The sequence below is a fragment of the Carassius gibelio genome, chromosome B22 (genome assembly GCF_023724105.1).
Source record: "Carassius gibelio isolate Cgi1373 ecotype wild population from Czech Republic chromosome B22, carGib1.2-hapl.c, whole genome shotgun sequence".
Classification (NCBI taxonomy): domain Eukaryota; kingdom Metazoa; phylum Chordata; class Actinopteri; order Cypriniformes; family Cyprinidae; genus Carassius; species Carassius gibelio.
Genome location: NC_068417.1, coordinates 13607813 through 13633948, shown reverse-complemented (window position 1 = coordinate 13633948; position 26136 = coordinate 13607813). Strand labels below are relative to the sequence as shown.

At 36.3% G+C, this 26136-nt stretch overlaps 1 protein-coding gene across 1 annotated transcript in view; it reads left to right on the top strand.

Moving 5' to 3' along the window:
* LOC127987083 (uncharacterized) overlaps nucleotides 1-26136 on the top strand; it is a 187872-nt gene that overhangs the window by 25398 nt on the left and 136338 nt on the right. The gene's annotated exons all lie outside the window — the stretch shown is intronic.

Sequence of the window (26136 nt, the reverse complement as noted above, 5' to 3'; positions counted from 1 at the left end):
AGTGTACTACTTGATCCTCCTCTTCAATGTTCTGAAAAATTAAGATATAATAAAATATGTTAAATAAAGAACAACTACATCAATGGTTTCAGAGGGAAATTAAATACTGAAATGTAGTAATAATAAATTTGAATAACAGGAGAAAAGTACAATTGAAAATGCATAACAGAAATATGGCCAAAAATATATCAAGAATTAGCCTAAAGTGATGAATTTCCTGAATGTATTCCATATAGTAGTTTGATCCAGTTTATTTCTCCATTTAAAAGTTTATTTATTTTCTTTGAATCAATAATATTGCATTTTACTCTTTGCCCCCTGGTGTCTGCAAGACCTTTAGGACATTTATTCAGTTATTCTAATATTTTAGTGTGTTCTCCGTCGATTTACAAATGCATTTCAGTTCAAAATATGCAAGTAACTTAATGTGATTCCTTTTATTTACTGATAGACTCTTAAAACCACAACTGAATAAATAAATAAATAAATAAATAAATAAATAATGTATTGGTTATGTATTAACTCTCATTCCCTGAAAGATGGGACGAGAGCTGCCTCCACAACCATGGGGAAGACACAAGGCGACAGGGACAGACACAAGGCAAGGACTTTGTACTGATATTCTCAACCCTCAAAAGCAAAGTGGAGAAACTGCCTGTGTTGAGGGAGAATCAAGACATGAAAGTATGCATCCTTCAGGACGATCGATGCAAACCAATCTTGTGGATAAATGCATCAAAATATATGTTTCTGTGTTAATATCCTGAACGGAAGCTATTGAAGGGCCTGGTTCAGAATGCGCAGGTCCATAATTGGAGGGACAGGCTCTATCACGTCCTTTGCCAGCAGGATTGTGATTTCTGCTCACAAGATGGGAGGATCTTTGTTAAGCACAGAAGTGAACTGGTTGCTCCTGAACTTGGGAGGATGCAAGATAACTTAATCACCAAGTCTGATGGTTCTCTTGTTGCACTTTCACACTGCCAGTGATGACCCAGTATATGTGCGTGCTTTCACACACAACCCCTTGAAGATCCCGTAACGACACGTGACATCAGCGCGTGACGTGTAATGTACGAGTCGAAAATGATAGGCACGTTATACTTTAACTGAAGCAAGCAAACGATCTCGGCGTCAGCGCGGAAAGTGAGGAACTAACTGATCTCTGCTTCATTACAGTTTGCACATATGTTTTCGTCGCGAACGTTGATCTTCCTTCAAAACAGCCGGTAAAAGAGTCGCGCGATAACGCGCATCATCACTTCGACACGGAATTAGATCTGGCTTTTGTTCACACAGCGCTCTTCCCGGGTCGAACCCCGCAATGTTACTAGGTCCCCGACCCGGGTTCAATGCGGTAATCAATCCCGGGACGTGGTTGCTTTCACACAGAAGGCGACCCGTCAATGTTGCGGAAATATTGCGGGTCCGACTTGCAGTGTGAAAGGGGCTTAAGTGGGATCTGAATAAGTGGTGCGACTCTTATCTGGCTCCACAATTAGGCAGGAAGCATGTGAGAAGGCATAGCATCCAAAGGAGGCAAAGGGAGAAGGGGATGAGAGTGCTGAGGCTGAGACTCGCACACTGTCATCCTTGCCTTGTTGAGACCTGGAGAAAGGGGGTAACTGGTCCTTTATTGAATGTTTGGGTACAAACCATAAAGCAGGATCCAGAGTCTCCAGGTCAACAATTTCAGGGACACTGCTTGCCCTTGTGCTTTACGGGCCTGGCCGGGTCAGAGATGAGCTTAATCACCTCCCAGCAAAATTCAGCCAGGGAGATTGGAGAGTCCAAGAAGTGGTGCTTATCTGACTCCCTCATATCTGCCAGGGTAAGCCAAAGTTGGCATTCCTGGACCACCAAAGCACAAACCGTATGACCCAGAGACCATGCCGTGACTTTCATTCCCATAGGGCAAGGTCCATTGCAGTGCGCAGTTCCTGCATCACACCTAGGTCAGAAATACCCTTGTACAGCTACTTTAGCGCCTTGTCCTGGTAGACCTCCAGGAGGGCAATGGCGTGCAGGGCAGAGGTGGCCTGTCCAGCAGCTCTGTAAGCCTTGGCTGGCGGTGACACTTTGTGGGTCAAGCTACATCGCATTATTGCGCCCGACTGGGGAGATCTCCACATACCCCTAGCTGCCCCACCGTTGAGGGTAGTGAGGACGGAGGAGGCACTAGCTCTGTTTTGGGCAGAAAAAGTTGGCCTCCAGGACCTAGTTACCTCCTCATACACTTCCAAGTATAATTTAACCAGTGGTTGCTGCCAGCATTCCCCACTGGGACCCCTAGGAACCAATATTCCAGACTTGAGCATTATTCAGGAGATGGAGGGAATATCCATGGCAACTCAACCACACCCCCACACCCCACCCTCGTGGCCCGGGGAAGCATACCAGTCAGCTCTGGATCTGTTTCGGGTAATGTTGCTCTCCCAGAAGGAGGTAATAAAGCCTAGCTCGTCCCCTGATGCACACCAGAGGGTACGATGAGCTGAAGGAGTGAAAGGCCCGTGGAGACTCACTCGCCAGGGAAGCCCTCACTTTTATCCTCAGATCACCCTGGCCATGAGCCGAAGTAGCCCTCCTTTGGGAGGAGGAACTAGAATGGGGCATGGGGAGGGGGACTCTTTTAGTAATTATATTTTAGTTATTTGCTCTTTTAGAAACACTCTTTTAGAATTATGTGATGGTTATGCAGACAAAAACACAATCACACACTGATCTACATCTGACTCACTGCTGAAATGTTACATAGACACAATATATTTAGAAATACATTTTCTTACCAGTGTATGTGCATTTCTTTCATAGAACGTTGGCTCATGGATCATAATGACTCGATTGATCTCGTCTTCACAAATCTGAACTGTTTGAACAGCAGTGATGGATTAAAACTCATATGTATGAATAATGGACACAAGTCAACTTATTGATTGTTATTTACAATGTGTTATTTTAGGGCTTTCAAAGATGGATCAATAATGCACACAATGCCATGATGAAGAACTAAACTAAAAATACAAAAAACGTTTAATTAACATAATCATGTATGACATTATTTATTTTCAGCCACTACTAGCAGAGTGAAACAGTAAAAACGCACAACATGGATAAAGATAATAACCGATAACCACATATTATTTAGGAACTAAATCATTCTACATTCATGAATTATATGAAATTGCATACTGTTACATTCAGAAATTACATTCAACTAATTTCAGCTGATTAAATCAGTACAATATATATATATATATATATATATATATATATATATATATATATATATATATATATATATATATATATGGCATCAATACTTCTATGAAGAACCTTAAACATACATAAAACATTTAAAATTTAGAAAAAAGAAAAAAGTCAGAAAAAAGTTATTTAGATTTTTAAAATGCTATTGGAAATGGAAAAAATAGGACCAAAAATAGTTATTCTGTGGCATCACTAAAAAAAAAAAACACCCTTTTGGAACATTTATTTTTAAGCGAGTAGATAACACTTGCCTTCTTGATCAGTTTTTTGACATTTCCAGCAGATGTAGAAGATCCCATATCCAGCGACAATCAACAGAGATTCAGCAATAGCAACAAAGATCAACACTGTCAAAGAATCTGAGTCTGGGGGATAAAAAGGGAAGTTAAAAAATAAAAGTTATTGAATCTGATCTACAAAAATGCCGAGTGACTTTTATACAGTCTGTCACCTCAAACTATAAAGCTAGAATATGTGAATGTCAGGACAAATGCTACTCACGGTAGACAGAAACATTGAATGTTTTTGAATACAGTTTTGCTCCCCTTATCTGTTGTTCATAGAGTCCAGCGTGTTGAGTTGTGATGTTTGTGATGGTCAGAGATAAGGTCTGAGGATCCACCTTCACTCTGTCTCTGAATCTCCCATCAGGAACATCAAATGTTGAAACTTTTCGTTTCTCACTGATTTTAACTATGAGATACTTTTCAGCTCCAAATTTCCATGTTATGTCTTCATCTTCATGTAATCCATTTACATTAGTTTTTAAAGTGACAGAATCTCCCTCCATCACTGACACTGACACTGACTGGATTTCATTTGTTTCTGCACCAAACAAACCTGATGAACATGAAGAGGTTTTGTCAAAGATTAAAGCTCCTGTTGGTTTAAAAAACCTAAAATCATTTACATTGACAGCAGCAGCAGAGATGCAAAATGAACAAGGATATATATACTGTAATTTGTTTTAAAATCATCTGGTGTGGAGAAAAATCAATGTGTAAAGTTGTGCTAAATATTTCAATACTTAGTAAATAAGTCACCCGTGTCAGTATAAAACCAACCAACTTTTAGTTTTTTTTTATTGACGGTTTTATAACTGTCTCTCATGTTCTCAGGGCCACTGCGCATTTAGACTTATGATTTCCATGACATTTGTAGATATTTATGATGACTGCAGAAGTATTATATATATCTTGAAATCATGTAATTATTTATAAATATATTTGTAAGTTTAAAAAAATACCACATAGTTCAAACTCAGTGGAAGGTATTGGCCTTCTGAGTTGCCATGAAGGGCAAAAACATCTTCTTTTGCTGAGGAGATTTCCAAGGTTTTTTTATTTATTTATTTTTTTTTTTTTTTTTTTTTACACCTTCTAGCCCAGTGTAAAAATTCAGATACATTTAAAAAAAAAAAAAAAAAAAAAAACACTTTATTAATTGAGGTAGAGCTCATAATAATTGTTTATTTGGTATAGACAGTAGTAGATTAATATAGTCTAATTCCTAAAAACAGCAGTAGCTCAGAAACTATAACAACAACAACCAATTTTAATTATTTTATAACTTACCAGTCAGACTCCAGCAGCACAAACAGAACAAAACAAACATGTGAAACATTTTCTTCAGTGGTTCAGTGTCTGATCTAATAAAACCTCTGCTAAAAACACTCAAGCTGATGTGACTCCTCCCCTGACACAGTTTGACCCTCCTAGTTTACACACTGCATTTGCATATGATGTGATGTTATATGTATTTAGGTTCTTTAGGCTGATTAAATTATTTTTTTATTTTTATTTATTGGTACTGAGCTGCAAAATAATGTTTTGAGAATAAGAGAGAATAAGTAGGCTATGTTATAGTCTGGAGCCCTGTTTCTAAAAAAGATGTGAGATCAAGAACAGTTCCTCTTAAAAAAAACTTTTGATACCTCTTGCTAGAGCTCGAAACAACTCCTGACACAAGCAAAGTTTATCTACAGGGTCACAGTATGAATATACATACACACACATAATATTTCACAGAAACCTAAGATATTGCAGTAATATTATTTGATTCGAGTTAATTTTTCTGATTTAGTATTTTGTAGGAAAACTGTTTTGTCTAAAGCAGAAGTCAAATGGTTTTTAAATGAACAAGAATGGAAAAATGCCTTCAGCTGCTTTCACACAGACACACAAAAACATTCATCAAACACAGTTGTCCAGAAGTAGACACTTTCTCATGGACTAGATGTCTTTCCACCCAACAGGTCAAACCAGAATACTGTGCAGATGTACATAACTGAGACGAAGGCAAATTCTTTTTAGGGGATCATTTCAACCATCAGTCTTTTAAGTATCACACGTGGTGATTCTCACCAATCCTTAAACTCATCCCAAGACTCAGAGTTTGAGGCTGTTGCAGGAGATTACTAGTAAAAGCATGCAGTGACACTGATATGATAGAAAAACACCGAAGAAGACTGGAGGTCATTTTCTCATGGCAACAGGTGCATAGTCCACATGATCACCCTTTTTAACATGCTAAAAAAACAAAACAAAAAAAACATATTTTTACTCACTGAAAGTTGAAGTCTGTACTGTTAATAGAAGGTTTAAAGATGCTTTAGTAGGCAGAGTAACATAAATTAGGAATAATGTGTCTTACCGATTTCTGTGCATTTCTTTTGTGGAATATCGGATCAATGTAAGTGATCTCTTCTGTACGAGTCTGAACTGTTTTGACAACAATAATAAATGCATTAAAACAACACAACACAAACTTAACTAGATCTGGTTCTTTGCGATATCTTATTATTAAGGCTATCAAAGTTAATGCATTAAAGTATGTAATTAAATATTTAATGTTGAATTACTTTTGACATCATTAACATGTTTAATTTCAAAGGGTAGAAAGCAAAAGATCCGACACTCCCTGCAAAATTACTCTCCAAAGCCAAACCTTCAACTGAATGTAATTTAAAGCAACACTGCCTCATTTCTCATTCACAGGTGAGAAAACATTACAGTATAAAGCACATAAAATTCAAATTTCTGATTCAGTATATACTAGCGTAATGGAACATGCTGATGATGTATCATGTCTGCACGAACAGGGTGCGTGGAGGTATGCAAATGCTTATGTTCACAGGCAGGTATGACAGACTATCGAAATCCTTGGATGTGATTGGACAAACATTTTATGATCCTATACCTTTCACAGATGGTATACATTCAAATAAATACATTCAGGTCACTTAGTGCAGTGATTGCTACAGGATGGGATCATTTTCAACCAGCATAACAAAAAGAGTTTTTGAACCAGATCACCCATCCTACATCTTTAACACAGTATCTCTTTATCATTAAACGTAAATGTTATTTATTTATGTTTTACCTAACAGATTTAATTCAATTCAGATTATGAAAATCTCTCTCACACATACTGTACGAAAACACATTCACTCACAGATAAACACATAAACACATAGAGAAAAGTTTCAGCGCTGCTCTACAGCTGACTTGTACTGTAGATACAATATTTTGTAAAAAGCTATGTTATTCAGCTAACACTTACCTTTTTGATTAGTTTTTCTGCGTTTCCAGCAGAACATCCCGACTGCAGCTACAATCAACAGAGATCCAGCAATACAGATCCGAAATATCAGAGATCCAAAACCTGTAATAATAATCATTAATGTGTGAATGTGCAGTTTGATCTTCGCCAACAGAGATATTAGTTAAGTAATCAAAATATATATATATCAGTTCTTCAGTACCTGAACATGTGTGACAGAGTTGACTGATGTCCAGATGTTGAGTCTGGTTTCTGATGGGATTGTTGATCATACAGCTGTAGCTGTTTTTCTCCTGATATTCCACCTCCAGAGGTAGAGAGAGACTGATGCTGAGATCAGACACACTGATGCTGGACAATAAACTGTTTCCTTTGTACCAGGAGAGAGTCACATGACTCACATTCACCACTGAACACAACAATGAACAATTCTGCTGTGAGGATGAAGATGATGATGTACAGTCCCTTCTAATGACAGGAACAGGCAGATGAGCTAAAACATGAAAGAATAAACAGAAATATGGATAAATCTAAACAACAATTTTATTTTCATGGTGTTGAGCGAGGTTTTATATTATCTGTCACCTAAAACTTTAAAACAAGAATATGTGAATGGCAGAACGAATGATTTCTACTCACAATAAACAGAAACACTGAATGTTTTTGATGACAGTCTCGCTCCCCTTATCTGTTGTTCATAGTCTCCAGCGTTTTGAGTTGTGATGTTCATGATGGTCAGAGATCCAGTCTGTCTGTCCAGCTTCACTCTGTCTCTGAATCTCCCATCAGGAACATCAAATGTTGAAAACGTTTTTTTCTCATCACTGATTTTAACTATGAGAGACTTTTCAGCTCCAAATTTCCATGTTAGGTCATCATCTTCATGTAATTCAGTAACATTAGTTTTTAAAGTGACAGAATCTCCCTCCAACACTGACAGTGTCTGGATTTCATTTGTTTCTGCACCAAACACACCTGATGAACACAAAGAGGTTTTGTCACAGGTTAATGCTGAAATATCTTACTGAAATCATCCTGAAATAATTTACATGTGAAATGAAGAATATTCTCAAAAGCATCAGAGACACTAAATGGACAGGGATATTCCATTAAAAAAATAAATAAATAAATAAAATAAAAGTAAATAAATGTCCAAAGTACATAGTTTGTTGTGCTGAATATTTTCAATACTTTGTAATGGTGACACGTGGATCAATATATAAACCTCACTATTTTTGACTTTTGTAGATATTTATTATGTCTGCACTGCAATTCTTTAAAACATGTAATTCTTTCAAAATAGATTTAAAAAAAGGTCTAATGTTTGAAAGCAAAGTGGACATTTTGACTTTCTGAGTCACCATGCAGAACATAAACAAAGACATCTACATTAACTGTTGAGATTTCCGAAGGTTTTTTTTTTTTATTTTTTTATTTTTTTTAAGCGTTTTATTTCTGTGTATTTTTCCAGCCCTGAAAACGTCAAATGTTAAATTCTGAAAAAAATACATGAAATCAATGTAAACAGATTTCATAGTAATCATTTATTTGGTATAGATGGCAATAGTCTAATTCTTAAAAACAGCAGTAGCTCAGAAACAATAACAACAACAACAAATTTTAATTGTTTTAAACCTTACCAGTCAGACTCCAGCAGCACAAACAGAACAAAACAAACATGTGAAACATTTTCTTCAGTGGTTCAGTGTCTGATCTAATAAAACCTCTGCTAAAAACACTCAAGCTGATGTGACTCCTCCCCTGACACAGTTTGACCCTCCTAGTTTACACACTGCATTTGCATATGATGTGATGTTATATGTATTTTACCTGCTTTAATGGATAAAAATCTTCTTTATTTTTTAATCATTTAATATACTTTAGTAAGGTAGTTGCCTGATGTGTTAAATGACTAAAAGAAGAAAAATATTGTGATAGCTGTGGATGAACTACATTTCAAGGTCAAAACTGAATAAAAAAATATTGTGATTTTTAAATAGTTTGTGTATTTTTATTGAGTTCTTAATGTTAGTGTATGAAAACAACAACGACAACAAGAACAAATTTAAAACAGTCTGCCATCTCAAACGATCAGTGTTACTAAGGTTCAGTTTCTGACTATGACTGAAAGCTGCTGTTCTCTGTTCTTCAGAAATATGTTGGGCAGACATACATATTTTAGGTGAGAGTACACATTCAGAGCTTGTAGTTGTAGGGGGTGGGAGGGGGGTTGTCAAGCTTGTGTTCAAAACTGACCGAACACCTAAAATGTAAATTATTAAATTATTACTGTTTTGTGTTTCAGTAAAATGTGTATTTTGAGAGAATTGCCTGGTACTATTTAATATGTATACAATAGTTATGATCATTTTTCCCATAAAAAAAAAAACAGACTTCCCTTGTGGTTGATATAAGAGACCACTGATGTGTTTTCGGTGAACCAACACATGGTGATTAATAAGCATTGCTTACCTCAACAATGAGGGGCTATTTGGGTGATTCTCGTGGTAGTTTAGCAGTGCTCCCTTTTTCCAATAAGGGTCGCCTATGAGCGCACTTCTCTGAGCTTGGAGTTGTTTTTTTCCCAAGAGCACTCCAGTATTATTTCCACAGATCGAGTTGATGACTCTTAAACATACTGTTTTAAGATGCACCATTCCATCTATGAGTGCCACAAAAGCCCCTCCTTAGAACAGTATTTGAAAATCCATGCTATGGTTAGTGTGCACGTGAAGTCTTTGCACACTTTCTGATATCCACACTGTGGTAAGTTCACACGCTTGTATGCTGCGTATTTTCTAAAATCATATATGGTGAGGGCTTTGCACGGTTGCCTCGTGCTCCTTCTTGAGTTGGAAAAACCCCATTCATCTTGGGCGCCACATCACCTAAATATCCTTGGATACCTATCTAAAGAGGGTGTTGCTACTAGAGATCTGTTGAGACAGCTCCTTCAGCAAGCTTATGCGAAAGCTAGCGGTAGCCCCTGTGTGACAAGCAAGCCTTTGAATAAAATGCTAGGTTCTTAGCCGTATTCCTTTAAAGGAATATTTCCTGATTCCAAGCCTTCAGCTTGACCCCGGACAGAGGCCCTTACATTTAAGTTGGGTATGTAGCTTAGGCCTTTGGCCATAAGGAGTACTGTCACAGACAACCATCCAAACGTCCCAGGGGCAACTATCATGGAAATGGTAAAGTTACTTAGTGTTTACCATTCTGCCCTGCACTCCCCTCAGCATTGCGGCATGGGTATAATGTTTCTATAGCGACTCCTAGAGGATGCAGTTTGAAGTTCCCTTGAAAGGGAACATCTCAGGTTACAAATGTAACCATGGTTCCCTGAGTAGGGAACGAGACACTGCATCCTCTAGCTCCCTGCCATGCTTCAGATGCAGGATTCAGACAAAGAAGTGAATGACGTGTTCTCTCAGTGCCTGTTTATAGTTGTGCTGGTAGTAACATCAGAGGCTGTCGCCGGCAAAAAAGTTGGTGTTTTTTTCAATGTATGCTTCAGACAGGGGTCACGGCGAGGTGTTCCCCATAGCGGCCCTTGAGGATGCAGTGTCTCCTTCCCTTCTCAGGGAACCAAGGTTAAATTCGTAACCTGAGACGTATCTACTGAAGTTCTGCCTATCACGATAAATATTGGTGACAAATCCCACTCCACATAATAAGCTAATGAGCAGTTTTTAGTTACAACTTTCAAATCGGCTGATGCACAAAGTGACGAACATACAAATTTTGACCTACAGAGATCAATCTTATGATTTTTTTGCCAAACTGTTCAGAGGTTCTAATCTATTTTTTTATTTTAATTTGATATTTCTTAACCACTAGGTGGCACTGTGCCGAAACTACTATATATATATATATATATATATATATATATATTAGGGATGCACGATAATATCGGCACAATATCGGTATCGGCCGATAAAAGCTTAAAATGACCATTATCGGTATCGGCTGATATGAATATTTCTGCCGATGAGCCAAACCGATATTCTCCAAGTGAAATAATTGACCTGTTTTTCAGATGTGAATGTCTGTCTACATTTGTAAAATAATAAATTTATGGTAGAATCAGTACAGAAGAGATACATGGATTTCTCTTCAGTAAAATTAAAGTTTAAATATGTCAGTATATATTTGTATATATATCGATATCGGTATCGGCATCGGGCAAAATTATTTTGAAAATATCGGCATATCGAATATCGGCCAAAATCCAATATCGTGCATCCCTAATATATATATATATATATATATATATATATATATATATATATATATATATATATATATATATATATATATATATACTCCCAGGACATGAGTGGTATAACGCTAAAGCGTTGAAGAAATATAGCCTCATGTCCATTTTGGCACAGTTTTTGTTAAATTTGTTGTTAATTTGTTAATTATCATTTATGGGTGAGCTATCCCTTTAAGGTGGGCTCTTTTGACCAGTAAACAAGCATTTAGCAAAACTTAATATTATTGTTTGAGACATGATAATTTATTTTTAACACTAGAAGGCGCTCCAAGCTGCGGTTTAGCACACTTACTATTTAGTGATTTTTATTTTTTGATGGCTCTTAATATGGACTTTTTCCTGCTGTCTGGAAGGAGTTTTAATATAGCATGATCGGTCATGTGACATTTAGTACTCAGAAGTCACGCTACATGCCAGCAAAGGCAAAGCAAAGACTATAGAATTAACAAGAAGTGTCACTCATATAGTTTTGAATGGGGAAAAATGCAATGCTCAAAATGGCTGCTCTATTGAAGGAAGCCCGACCCTCAAAGTAAAAGAGATAATCGGAAATCTGCAAAGTCACTGCAGTTGATGTTAGAAGCCCAGGTTGCTATAAAAACACTCAGCATTCTGAGACATGTGATTGGGACTGTGCATGTGCACTGGCTGGTCTAGCCTGAAAAATAAGCTTTTTTTAACACAGTTGGGCTAATAAGGAACAACATTAATGAGGCAGTTGTCAGATTTCATTGGTGATTTCAAATATTAAATTTTATCCTAAACCTGTTGAATAGTTTTGGAGAATATGACGTTTCCTCATTCAAAGAGATATGAGCTGTACTTGCATGTCTGAGAGGCGTTTCAAAGATGGCCGACGAGTGACATGACTTGTCTTAAATGGACGTTGGGCAAAGCAGTGTGAACTGAAAGTGAGTAAAAATAACTTATGATGTTGAGAACAGTGTTTATACTGAATTTTAATGTGTTTGTTTGGTGTTTTGCCTTTGTACATCAGCATCAGTCTTGCTAGCATTTGTAATTTTAGTTACTCCCCAAAACTGATGAAAACTCTATAATTTATTGACTTCTGCATTTGTGCATGATAACATAAATTAGGCAAAAAGTGAATTGAACATTGAATTTATTCTTAAAATGGTTTCAAGGTATTGTCAAACAAAGAAAATGATCTTTATAAAAACAGGATGTGATATTGACGAGAATAGCTGTTCTACTAGCACTGCTAATTATGGAAATAAGTACTGAAACTTGCACTGGTATCAAGATATGAGTGTATAAGGTTATGGATATATATAGACATGCAGATTACCATTAATACTAATCTTAATATCAATACAACAGACTCAAACTCTAAGTTAGTCACAGGAGTTTCCTATTAAAAAATGATCAAAAAAAAAAAAAAAAAAAGATGATCTTATGCTAACAGGCACATGGTCTACTTGATCCTCCTCTTCAACGCTCTGAAAAAAAAGATATATCAAAACATATAATAATATATATATACTTACAGTAAAAAAAAGAAAAAAAAAATCCCAGAAATATGGCCGATAATATATGAAGGATGAGTGAAAGTAAAAAAAAAAAAAAACATCATTATTCAGTTATTATATTATTGTAGTGTTTTCTCAGTAGCTTTATAAATGTACTCTAGTTCAAATATGAAACTAACCTAATCAGACTCCTTTTATTTATCAATAGACTCTAAAGCCACAATTGAAGACAAAAAAATTAACATAAAAAAGACTTACTCAGAGGTCTTGTATGTCAGCGATTCACATTGAATAGTTTAATGGCTTCTTCTGGAATTACATTGAAGAAAGAGAATATGTATTACTCTTTATTTTACTATATGATGGATGATTACACAGACAAAAACACAAACACACACTGATCTACATCTGACTCACTTCTGAAATGATACAAAGACACACAACATAATTATAAATAAATAATCTTACCAATGTTTGTGCATTTCTTTGGCTCATTGCGACATGATCGATCTCATCTTCACAAATCTGAACTGTTTGATCAATAGTAATGGATTAAAACTCAAATAGATGGATTATTTATAGACAAACTGAACTAGATTGTTCTTAACTACTTTGTTATTTTACTGCTCTCAAAGTTTAATCACTAGTGCACATAATTAATTATATATATTTAATACAGAAATTTAAAAAAGTGCATTAACATATTATGTAGGAAATTATTACTTTCAGCCCTGAGTTTAAACAGTGCTGTCTTCAAAATATTTTCTTTTGTATTTTATAGAAAAAAAAAAAAATAATAATAATAAACAAATAGATACATCTAATTTAAGCTTAATTTTTGGGTGCAGGTCACTGCAAAAACCACTAACCACATACATTATTCAGGAGCTAAATGGTGTTATGTTCATGAATTGTATTAAATTACAATGAGCAATCGATTGATGATAATTGATGATTAAAATCAGTAAGTAACACTTGCATTCTGCATCTATTTTTCTACATTTCCAATGGATGTAGAAGATCCCAAATGCAGCGGCAAGCAACAGAGATCCAGCAGAAGCAACAGAGATCAACACTGTCAAAGAATCTGAGTCTGGAGGATGAAAAGTAAAGTAAAAGAGAGACATTGATGTAAGTTATTGAATCTGATCTACAACAACAGACAGCGCTCAATGAATAAACGTCAATATCACCACTTCCATACCTGAACATGTGTGACAGAGTTGAGTGATGTCCAGATGTGTGGTCTGGTTTCTGATGGGATTGTTGATCACACAGCTGTAGCTGTTTTTCTCCTGATATTCCACCTCCAGAGGTAGAGAGAGACTGATGCTGAGATCAGACACACTGATGCTGGACAATAAACTGTTTCCTTTGTACCAGGAGAGAGTCACATGACCCACATTCACCACTGAACACAACAATGAACAATTCTGCTGTGATGATGATGATGATGATGATGATGAACATTCTCTGGTAATGTTAGGAACAGGTAGACGAGCTGAAAAACATGAGATAACCTGAAATGTTAATAAATTTACATAACAATTTTATTTTTAGTTCAGTGTTTTGAACATGGAGTGCTTATATGATCTGTCAACTCAAACTATAAAACACGACATCACAAATTATCTCTATACTAACCATAGACAGAAACACTGAATGTTTTTGATTTGACACCAATTATGTCTAGTGTATAGAGTCCAGCGTGTTCAGTTGTGATGTCTGTGATTGTCAGAGATCCAGTTTGATGATCCACTTTCAGTCTGTCTCTGAATCTATCATCCGCACCATCATCATATGTGAGGATGGTTTGATTATTTCTGTTGATTTGAGCTATTAGAGAGTTTTTAACTCCAAATTTCCACAGTATGTCATCTTCACGTATTTCAGTAAGATCAGTGTTAAGAGTGGCAGAATCTCCCTCCATCACTGACACTGACTCACCAAACACACCTGGAGAATAAACACATTTTACTCAGATACGAATGATTCAGATACTAAAACAGAGATCAGCTCAATAAATACATGTTTGTATCACTACTTCCATACCTGCACATGTGTGACAGAGTTGAGTGATGTCCAGATGTGTGGTCTGGTTTGTGATGGGATTGTTGATCACACAGCTGTAGCTGTTTTTCTCCTGATATTCCACCTCCAGAGGTAGAGAGAGACTGATGCTGAGATCAGACACACTGATGCTGGACAATAAACTGTTTCCTTTGTACCAGGAGAGAGTCACATGACTCGCATTCACCACTGAACACAACAATGAACAATTCTGCTGTGATAATGATGAAGATGATGATGATGATGAACAGTCTCTGGTAATGGTAGGAACAGGCAGACGAGCTGCAACACATGAGAGCTTTAACTGAAATATGGATAATTTACAATTTTCTGTTGGGTGTGTAGAGAGAGTTTTTATACAATCCATAACCTCAAATTATATATATAAAAAAAGAATGTGTAAATAGACAGGATAAATTATCTCTACTCACCATAGACAGAAACACTGAATGTTTTAGATGACCATTTCACACCAGTTATGTATACTTCATAGTCTCCAGCGTGTTGAGTTGTGATGTTTGTGATGGTCAGAGATCCAGTTTGATTGTCCAGCCTCAGTCTGTCTCTGAATCTCCCATCAAGAACATCATCATATGTGGAAAAGATTATTTTATTTCGAGTGATTTCAGCTAAAAGAGAGTTGCCAGCACCAAATGTCCATAGTATCTCATCGTCTTCACGTATTTCAGTAACATTTGTGTTTAGAGAGACAGAATCTCCCTCCAACACTGACACTGACACTGACTCATTAAATGCACCTGGAGAATAAATATATTTTACTCTTATTAAGGTAATTACAGAGGTAGACCACTGCAATTCAAGAACAACATATTTTCCATTTACTTTTTTGACTGACTAGATCTTGCAGATGAAGAGAAATGCAATATATACTGCCTTTCTGAACTGCTAACATTAAAGAGAGACTGTTAGTATCAAGCAGACAGAAAAAAAAACAAAAAAAAAAACATCTTACAGATTGCCTGAAATATATGTATAGTGTCAAATAATGGAGTAAGATGGCAGCATAATTTATGAAACAGGACATATAACTAGGCTGGTTAAATAATTGCATGAGACCTAATCAGACCACTTTCTTCAAGTAATTAAAGTAACAAATACATTTTAAATTTACAGGGAAATACCTGAGATATTTTAATTAATTAATTAATTTATTTATTTATTTATTAATATTTATTATTTTTAATAAGTAACACAGGTTACTTTGTTTTACCCATTTATTGACTGACAGTTCCCCTGACCCCAAACTAAGAGAAATTGGGAGTATGTGCAGAGGAAGAGGCACTTCCTTCATCCTGAGGCTTATTCATTTCGCTCTTGTTATAAAAGGTCGTTTACAGTTGCCAAAAATATACATTTCATTAATTGTGGTTCACTTCCATGATTTAGTACAAATGTGTTCACATCAGAACAGGACTTTACCGGAGTAAGCATGGACCGTACACCGGACGACATTTTTTAAGTGGACTTGAGTACGGTTCGTTAGTGTACACCCGAGTTTAACAAACAGCCAAACATACCGAACTCGGATGTCAAACAAACATGGGTGTGCTACTCCCAGCGTGTTAAGGAGAGTAAGGGTGCTTTCACACTTGATTTGATTTCCTTATCCAAAACCAGAGTTTGAGTGCTCCACCCTCACCCTGCCCCTGCTGGACTGAGTTCATATACATTTTCTGGGTCCGAACCATGGTTCGATTGCATCATCAAGCCTGCAGCTGTTTACCATGTTGCTTAGAAATGATGAACCCTGATGTCAATCGAACCTGGGTGTGGGACAAAAGTGTGAAAGCACCCTAAAAGAGACATTCATATAAGTTATTGAGTCTGAGCTACAACAATAGACAAAGATCAGCTCAATGAATAAATGTTAATATCACTACTTCCATACCTGAACATGGCTGACAGTGTTGAGTGATGTCCAGATATGTGGTCTGGTTTCTGATGGGATTGTTGATCACACAGCTGTAGGTGTTTTTCTCCTGATATTCCACCTCCAGAGGTAGAGAGAGACTGATGCTGAGATCAGACACACTGATGCTGGATAACAAACTGTTTCCTTTGTACCAGGAGAGAGTCACATGACCCACATTCACCACTGAACACAACAATGAACAATATGATGATCCTGATGATGATGAAGAACAGACTCTGGTAATGTTAGGAACAGGCAGACGAGCTGCAAAAAAATAAGAGAATAAACTAATATATGGATACATTTTCAAAAATGTAATTTTCTGTTCAGTGTGTAGAGTAAGCATTTATTTCCTTCAGTGACACTTCATTCAGCCTGAGGCTTATTTATTTCACTCCTGGTGTGAAAAGGCCAATATAGTTTACAAAAATATAAATGTTGGGTTTTTTGTTATTAAAACAAATATGTAAGCTCAGCCCAGGTGACAAAAATAATGCCAAAGTAACATTGTTTTCTAAAGCAGTAAATCATGTAATTAGTTACTTTTTTTATGGAGTGACTTTTCTTAAACGTTGTCTTTTGTTGTGTTAACATGCTTTGGGGAAACTCTGGTTCTAAAGCCTGATTTCTTCACGTCTGTGTTGCTGCACAAACAAATGGTGTTCAACCTGCCAAAAGGGGTGGAGCCGACTGCTATACAAGTTGGCTCTGAGTGCCCTTTAATCAGAATCTTTCAACTGAAGTGACAGTCATAGACTAGTGTGCAGCCTTATAGTACAGCAGCCTGTGCAACACTAGTCCCTTTCGAACAGTCTTTCCCATTGTTTTAACACACTTTGGGGAATGTATCTAATTGTGTCACCATATTGTAATGGGTCCCATTCGCCTACTTTGAGTGGGTCTCGACCCAGGGTTCCACAATGGAGGCTGGTGCACCAACAAGGAGGCAAAAGACTGCATCCACTAGTAACAGTGTGCCTCTTGAGATCAGGGGATTGAGGTTTACCTTCACAGCACCTACTTGCTGGCCTCTGTTACACTACAAGTGAGTGAAGAATAAAGCTGCTTTGAAAGCTTTTGCAGAGCGCTTGCACTGAGGGCTCCTGTAAGCATGAGCTAAAAATGAGATTCAAGCCTCTTAGGCTGATGACTACATTAAAAAAAACTCCTACCCAAAACAAGGGTGGATTAGGTGAAGTTAAACAGACAAAATCCAAAATGTCTAAATTTTAAAACCTGGTTAAGTAAGATGATGATGACCAGTTGGCAGCTGCAAAGATATCACCAATAGAAATCCCGCTGACCAAGCCCAAGAGGAGGCTTTTCCTCTGGTGGAGTGGGCCCTCACTCCTATAGGACATTGCAAGTCTGCTGAGTCATTAGCCAGTGCTATAGCATCAGATATCGAGTTATTCACATGTCGTTATAGTTGCTGCTTTCCTCTACTGCCAAGGCTCCTGAAAAACGTTTTTATTCTATGCTGCCCCATCAATCTCTAACTGGATTCGCTCTTCTACTTTCAATGAGAGGAATGTCCGTACTTCTTCAACAGACAAATAAAATCCCTCTATCTGGTTTTAAAAAAACGTACACTTGTTCAAAATATTTGCGTTCAATCTTTATGGCTGTGCTGATTTAAAGCTAGCGGTTCTGTTGTGTTTGTGTTGCAAGTTCGGTGATGCAGGTAGTAAAAATTCACTCTGGCCAATCCGTGACCAGCAGAACACACATGACACATTTTAGTAATGTTATGGTTCACTTGGAACCTCAACTGAGGTGGTATTAAAAAAGTGGCAAGTACCAGGTACTGTACACAGTGATAACCCCCCCCCCCCCCCCAGGCATAGAGGAATAACAGGGGAAGCAGCTGACATGAGGCCAAGAATCCTCTGGAAAAGCCCTGAGGGGACCCTAGCCTGAATGACTCCAATAGCCACTGAACTGTCAGAAAGCATTCCAGCATGCCTGCATCTAGACTTATAAATGTACCAAAAATATTACTGGCTGGCTGGGAGAAAAAAAAATTGATTCTCAACCCAAGCCACTCCAGGTGGCTGAGCAGCAGTGACCTATGAAAATCATTGAGGTAATTCAAGATGCAGATTATTGCTTCAGATGGGAAAGAGCCACATCTACACACTATGTAAAACTGTGCGGGTCCAGAGACAGTCCAAGTGGAAGGACTGTATATTGATAGGCCACTCCCTCAAAAGTAAATCTCAAGAACGGTCTGTGATGGGGGCTAAAGGTCTTTGATGTAATTTATTGAATCTGGGCTACAACAGTAGACGGAGATCAGCTCAATAAATAAATGTTAATATCAGTACTGCCTTACCTGAACATGTGTGACAGAGTTGAGTGATGTCCAGATGTGTGGTCTGGTTTCTGATGGGATTGTTGATCACACAGCTGTAGGTGTTTTTCTCCTGATATTCCACCTCCAGAGGTAGAGAGAGACTGATGCTGAGATCAGACACACTGATGCTGGACAATAAACTGTTTCCTTTGTACCAAGAGAGTGTAGCATGGCTCACATTATCCACTAAACACAACAATGAACAATGTGAAGATCCTGATGATGATGGTGAACAGACACTGGTAATGTTAGGAACAGGTAGACGAGCTGTAAAACATGAGAGTGAGTGTTTATACGATCTGTCACCTCAAACTATAAAACAAGAATATATAAAAAGACAGCACAAATGATTTCTATTCACCATAGACAGAAACACTGAATGTTTTTGATGACCATTTCACACCAATTATCTCTAGTTTATAGATCCCAGCGTGCTCATAGGTAATGTTTGTGATGGTCAGAGATCCAGTTTGATGGTCCAGCTTCAGTCTGCCTCTGAATCTCCCATCTGGTACATCATCATATATGGAAAAGATTTGTTTCTCTCTACTGATTTCAGCTAAGGGAGAGTTGTCAGTTCCAAAATGCCACAGAATGTCATCCTCTTCACGTAATTCACTAACATCAGTGTTAAGAGTGACAGAATCTCCCTCCATCACTGACACTGTCTCACCAAAAACACCTAGAGAATAAAAATATTTCACATAGATTAAGGTACACATATAGATGACTGTAGTTGATAAGCAACACATATGTCATTTATTTATTTTTTTCGTTTGACTGACTGACTGACCGATTAGCAGAATCTTGTGGGGGAAGTCGTGGCCTAATGGTTAGAGGGTTGGACTCCCAATCGAAGGGTTGTGAGTTCTAGTCTCGGGCCGGACGGAATTGTGGGTGGGGGTAGTGCATGAACAGCTCTCTCTCCACCTTCAATACCAGGACTTAGGTGCCCTTGAGCAAGGCATCGAACCCCCAACTGCTCCCCGGGCGCCGCAGCATAAAAATGGCTGCCCACTGCTCCGGGTGTGTGCTCACAGTGTGTGTGTGTGTGTGTGTGTGTTCACTGCTCTGTGTGTGTGCATTTCGGATGGGTTAAATGCAGAGCACAAATTCTGAGTATGGGTCACCATACTTGGCTGAATGTCACTTCACTATTCTATCTGATAAAAAGTGTTGGTAAGGTTACTTTGGAAATGTAATTGGTTACAGATTCCAAGTTATCCTATTTAAAGTGTATTAAGTAGTGGAACTATTTCAATCACTTTATTAAAGTTATGTAACTGATTACATTTGATTACTTTTTGATTAATTTCTAACAAATGTTTTCAACTGTTAATCTTTTTAAACGTAATCCATGCAGGGTTAATGTTACAGTAGTATATACTTAAAACCAAATAGGAAATAAAACTGTTATTAAATGTAAAGCTTGACCCCAAAACCAATCATAATTGTCAATTTTCTATTTTATTAGTTATTGAGCACTCCAGCATGATTATGATATTTTCCACCATTTTAAATTCTTACTATCCAATTAAATGAAACATTTCTGTGAATTTTTTTATTTATTATTATTATTATTATTATTATTATTATTATTATTATTATTATTATTATTATATAAAAGTCCAAAAGGATTAACAATGCAGATTAATTTCCACAGCCTTATTTGATCATATTTACCAAGGGTGCCGATATTTTTGGCTATCACTGTATAAATGTGAGTGTGTGTGTGTGTGTGTGTGTGTGTGTGTGTGTGTGTGTGTGTGTGTGTGTGTGTGTGTGTGTGTGTGTGTGTGTCAAATAATTGAAAAGGTCCAACAACTATGATGCTTTCATAATCATGTGAGACATAATTAGACCACTTCCTTCCAGTAATTAAAGTAACACATTACTTTTAAATTTACATTGAGTTACTTTATCAAGTAACACAGGTTACTTAGTTTTTCTCTCCTGACCCCATGTTCAGAGAAATTGGGAGTAAGTGTTGAGGAAGAGGCACTTCCCTCAGCCTGAGGATTACTCAGTTCACTCTTGCTGTGAAAGGGCCTACACAGATTTTTTTTTTTTTTTTTTTTTTTTTTTAATCAAAACAAGTATGTAAGCCCACTCCAGGTGACAAAAATAACACAAAAGTGACATTCAAAAGTAACTAATGTAATTAGTTTTATACACACACATGCCCCTTCATAATAGCTTACTGCCACAGTGTCTTCCACCACAATAATTGTTATTATTAATAACTTTTAAAAAGCACGGTATCCAACACACAGTCATATAGTGGATTTTCATACTAAACATTTTAGATTATTTGGTGCATTAAAAACATAAACAATACAAAACAAACATGTTTCCAAAAACAACAACTTTTGCAGTCATGTGACTTTCTTAAGGAGATTACTTTAAAATGGGGGTGTCAAACTCAATTCCTGGAGGGCCGCAGCCCTGCAGAATTTAGTCCCAACCCTGCTCTAACACACAAACCATGCAGTTTTCAAATAAGCCTGAAGGACCTGATCAGGATCAAGTGTGTTTAATTTGATCTGAATATAAACTCTGCAGGGCTGTGACCCTCTAGTAATGGAGAGATAGGATTAAAGTTAGTTTAAATCCAAGTCTGCTTATTTTTAAAATAAAGTTTAAAGATTGGTGCTATAGAACTGTTAAATCATGATTTGATCTAGATTTAAGATTAAACCTTAATCTTTATGGTGAAAAAAAAATAATTAAATTTCATATGTTTTAAAGTTATGTTTTAGAGGAAAGTTAGTCTGCAGCATTTATTAAACAGATTCAGCTTAAATAAATCAACCAATAAAAGAAATAAATACATATCACATGTATTTTTAGTACCTAATGTGTACTACCTGAGCGACAGTTGTTGTACCCTTTTTGTTTAAGTGTAGTAACTACATTATTACTCTGAGAAGGAAAAAAATAAAAATAAATTAACCATATAATTAAAGCTTACCATTCAGATTCCACCAGCACAAACAGAACAAAACAGAGATGCGAGACATTTTCTTCAAAAGTTCACCAGCATATCTAATAACACAATGTGCTGAAAACACGGTATAACTGTCAGTGTGTTGTGTGAATCCTCCCTGACCCAGTTTGATCCTCCCACACGCTGTATTTGCATATGAGAAGATGTTGTAGTTCATCTGGCATCAAGGGGTCAACGGATGCCCATTTTCCACAAGTTGATGTGATTCTTTAGGGTATTAATGAAAGTGTATAACATACATTGGTTAAAATGGGGGGGGGGGTGGCATTCCTTTCAAAACCAAATGTAATCCACTGTGTCTCCAGTGGCACATATGTCGGGAGTAAATGAAGACTGATATATTCATTATTGCATCCAACAGCAGAACACCTCAATCACTAACAAGACAGTGTGTGAAATAAGTAAGCTATTAAGGTGAACTGGCACACACACACAATGAGACAACCAATCCTACAGTGTTTCCACTACATTTGCAGTGTCCTCAGTGAGACTATGGTTGTTGACAATTGGTTCCTTTGGGTTCCAAGGGAATGCCAAATATGAAAATTGTGTTCATTAAAAATTTTAATGGATAAATCTGGACAGATATGTCCTCTTGTAAACTTGTACAATTTTGTGCTCTAGTAGTAATTTATGTATTGATTGCATAGGTGTGAATGTGATGGTAGGGCACAATTTTCACTATATAAATTCTTACAATTACAAATGCTGTCAAGAACAGGGAGTGATTTTCTCCTTGTCTTTTGTTGCTTGATTGTCATTAACTCCAACACTTAACTCAAGATACGTGATGAAAAATTCTCAATGACCAATTTCATAAAAATAGTCTGCAGGTGCATTTTGAATTGTTTAACTAATCATATTGTAATTAATGTAATTTCAGTTCTATTTATGAGCATGAATTATATGCAGTAAAAGATAACTACACCTTAAACTCATAAGACTGTAAACTCATCAGACTAGCTTCTAGAAAGCTTGACTTGACTGAACTCTTTTTCACAAACTGCACATAGAAATAACAAATAAATAAATACATAAATAAATAATATAAATATTTTAAGCGTCTTATTAAGTGCAAAAAATAAGAGCATCCATAATCAAAGTAAGCTACTTTTAGTGCAATTTTATTCCAAGAATAATACTATAGTCAACTACAAAACCTATTATAGCCTACATTCTAATAACAGTCTAGATGTGTTATGTAGCCTAATTTGCGCACATAGAGTCGCTCTCAAAAAGCTGGGCAACAATATCGCTTTTGAAAGGACATATCGGTTTTACTTTCGGTTTCGATTTAGCAATCGCTCACTCTCGGTTGGAAATCTAAAGTGCGTCATTTTTTTGAGAATGTGAGAAAGTTAAAATTTGACGTGGTTGAGGGTCGCAGACATGACCTGCGCTGCTTCAAACATCTGCTTCATAAGGCGCGCGCTGCAGAGCCGTGGCACATTGTAGCAGGAGTCACGTGAAGAGAGGCGCTTTCAGAGCAAGCGCTTCAGTTGTAGAGCCTGGCTTATAATTGCGGCATCAGAACAATCGTGAATTTGTGAACAGAGCGCGGAAAATTTGATTTAATTTGATTCATTAGTGTTTGCTAAACATTCTGTAATTTATTAGGCTTTATAATACAGCACGGCGTGTATGCAATGACTAATATTGTTAATATACATTAAGGAGGCAAGTTTGTCATTTTAGCAATAATAATAATAATAATAATAATAATAATAATAATAATAATAATAATGAAAAAAATATTTTGTTTTAGTCCTAAAAAGTGAAATGTGTATAGATTTAAGCAAAACAGACAATTATATTTTCTTGTAAAACGTGATGACATGATCGCTCATTCGAAAGTGAAAGCATCCGAAGCCTGGTATAACGGTGGCCGTGAGGTGACTTGTTCGGTTGACTTAGTTTTAACGTTCTGAATACTTTTGTAAATAATAGCATACTGTAAATGCTCGACATGCACATAACATGTCATAAATGCATACAATGTAAATGCATACAATTTATATGTATAAATTAATTTAATTATTTATTTATTCAAAATAAAAAAAAAAATATATTATAATGAATATATCTCTGAGAATCCCGGGTTGCTACGGTCACTCATATTAAACTCGTGGCCACGAGAAACACATGTCATTCCCTCAATATAGCATCTCGAGACTCACCACGACAAAACAAAAGGATATTGTTACCTCAACAAAATTATCTCGTGGCCACGTCGTAATATCACGTTCCCACGAGTTAATATGACATCCCCACGAATTAATATCTCGTGGCCACGACATATTATCACGTTCCCACGAGTTATTATGTCGTGGTCACGATAAAACTAAGTAAACCGAACAAGTCACCTCACAGGCACCGTATATAACATAGCAAAAAATAAACACCTGTTCACACAATTTAAATCACAAATTATACTACTGATGAAAAAGAACATTTCGAATGTTAACCTCTTTCGTTAACATATATCTATAAACTATGATAAATTAATCAGCATACATTTATTAATCCCATGTTGTAGCAAAAAAAAATAATAAAAAAAATAATAATTATAATAATAATGATACTATTATATATATATATATATATATATATATATATATATATATATATATATATATATATATATATATATATATATATATACAAGGTTACATATACGAGGCACACTGAACGAATGTGATATTGTGGTTCTCTCTCGCGGTGGCTGGATTGATGATGTGATTAAAGGTAATGAATTGGCCGTGCCGATTATCTGCGCGTATATATAGATTATCTACACTCCTCCTGAAATGTGTTAATAAAGCCTGACATAAATAACGTGAAGACGACACGTCTCTACGTCATCGCGCAGCAGTGCGTAGGCAGCCACCCAAGTTACATTTTCACTTTTCATTGGTGACACAACAGTTTGCAATGCACCGATACGCTGGATGCCAACCACCGTAAAACAATAAGAAGACGACACAATGACTTCGGGGTTTACTGACAATAACAGCACTATTATCTGCAAAATTATGCATTTATGAATGAATGAACCTAATGAAAATGAAGCTGCTCTTTATTTTGCCCTTATTTTCCTGGTGTTTACTCGAACACGGTAAGATACTTTATATAAATAGATAAATAAATAAATATATATTGAATAAAAATACATTGTGTTGACATTTATCTCATTGTTTTGGCAGTTTTTTGTTTGCTTGTGTTTTTTGTAAAAATAAATAAATAAATAAAATAATAATAATAATAATAATAATAATAATACGATAAAAAATAAAAGAATGTTTTATTTATTATAAAGTGTGTATGTATGCATTTTTACAAACAATTTAGTGAATGTTACCTGGCAGTAATTGGCATGTCTAAGAAAATGAATTGCAAAGATCAAAATCATCCTCAGACCTTGGGTATGTTGCATGTTTAAAAAAGGATCATTTATTAAAATAAAATATATTTAGCTAATTGTTCAATATATTTTAAATATGCAATATATAAATGTGATGCAAGGCTGAATTTTCAGGGCTGAAAAGTATGAAAGGAGGATTCATCGAAGGCTGAGGAAATTAATCTGCATTGTTAATCCTTTTGATCTTACACCTATTGATTTTGATTATACACCCATTGATTCCTGTTTCACAGAAATATAAAAAAGGGGGGGAAACAAAGCCCAAATGCCCTTTATCATCCATCATAATGAGGAAAACCAAAGAATATATTTCAGATGTTCAGCAAAATATAATTGACCTTCACAAATTAGTGAAGTGGCTTTAAGAAAAGCGCTAGAGCAGTGTAAGTTCCCATTTCCACCATCAGGACAATAATTAAGAATTTCCAACCAACAGAAAATGTAATGGAATTGCCCGAAAGAGGACGTGTGTCTATATCGTCCTAATGTGTGGTTAGAAGGAAAGTTTGAGTGGCTAAAGACTCTCCAAGGATCACAGCTGGAGAATTGCTGAAAATAGTTCTCGGAGAGTCTCGGGGGCAGAAAAGCTTATAAAAAATGTCAAACAGCACCTACATCACCACGTTGTTTAGGAGGGTTTCAAGAAAAAATATCCTAGTTCATCCGAAAACAAAACTCCAGCATATTCATTTATCAGACACGACTGGAACTTCAAATGGGACTGGCTTCTATGGTCAGATGAAACAAAAAAA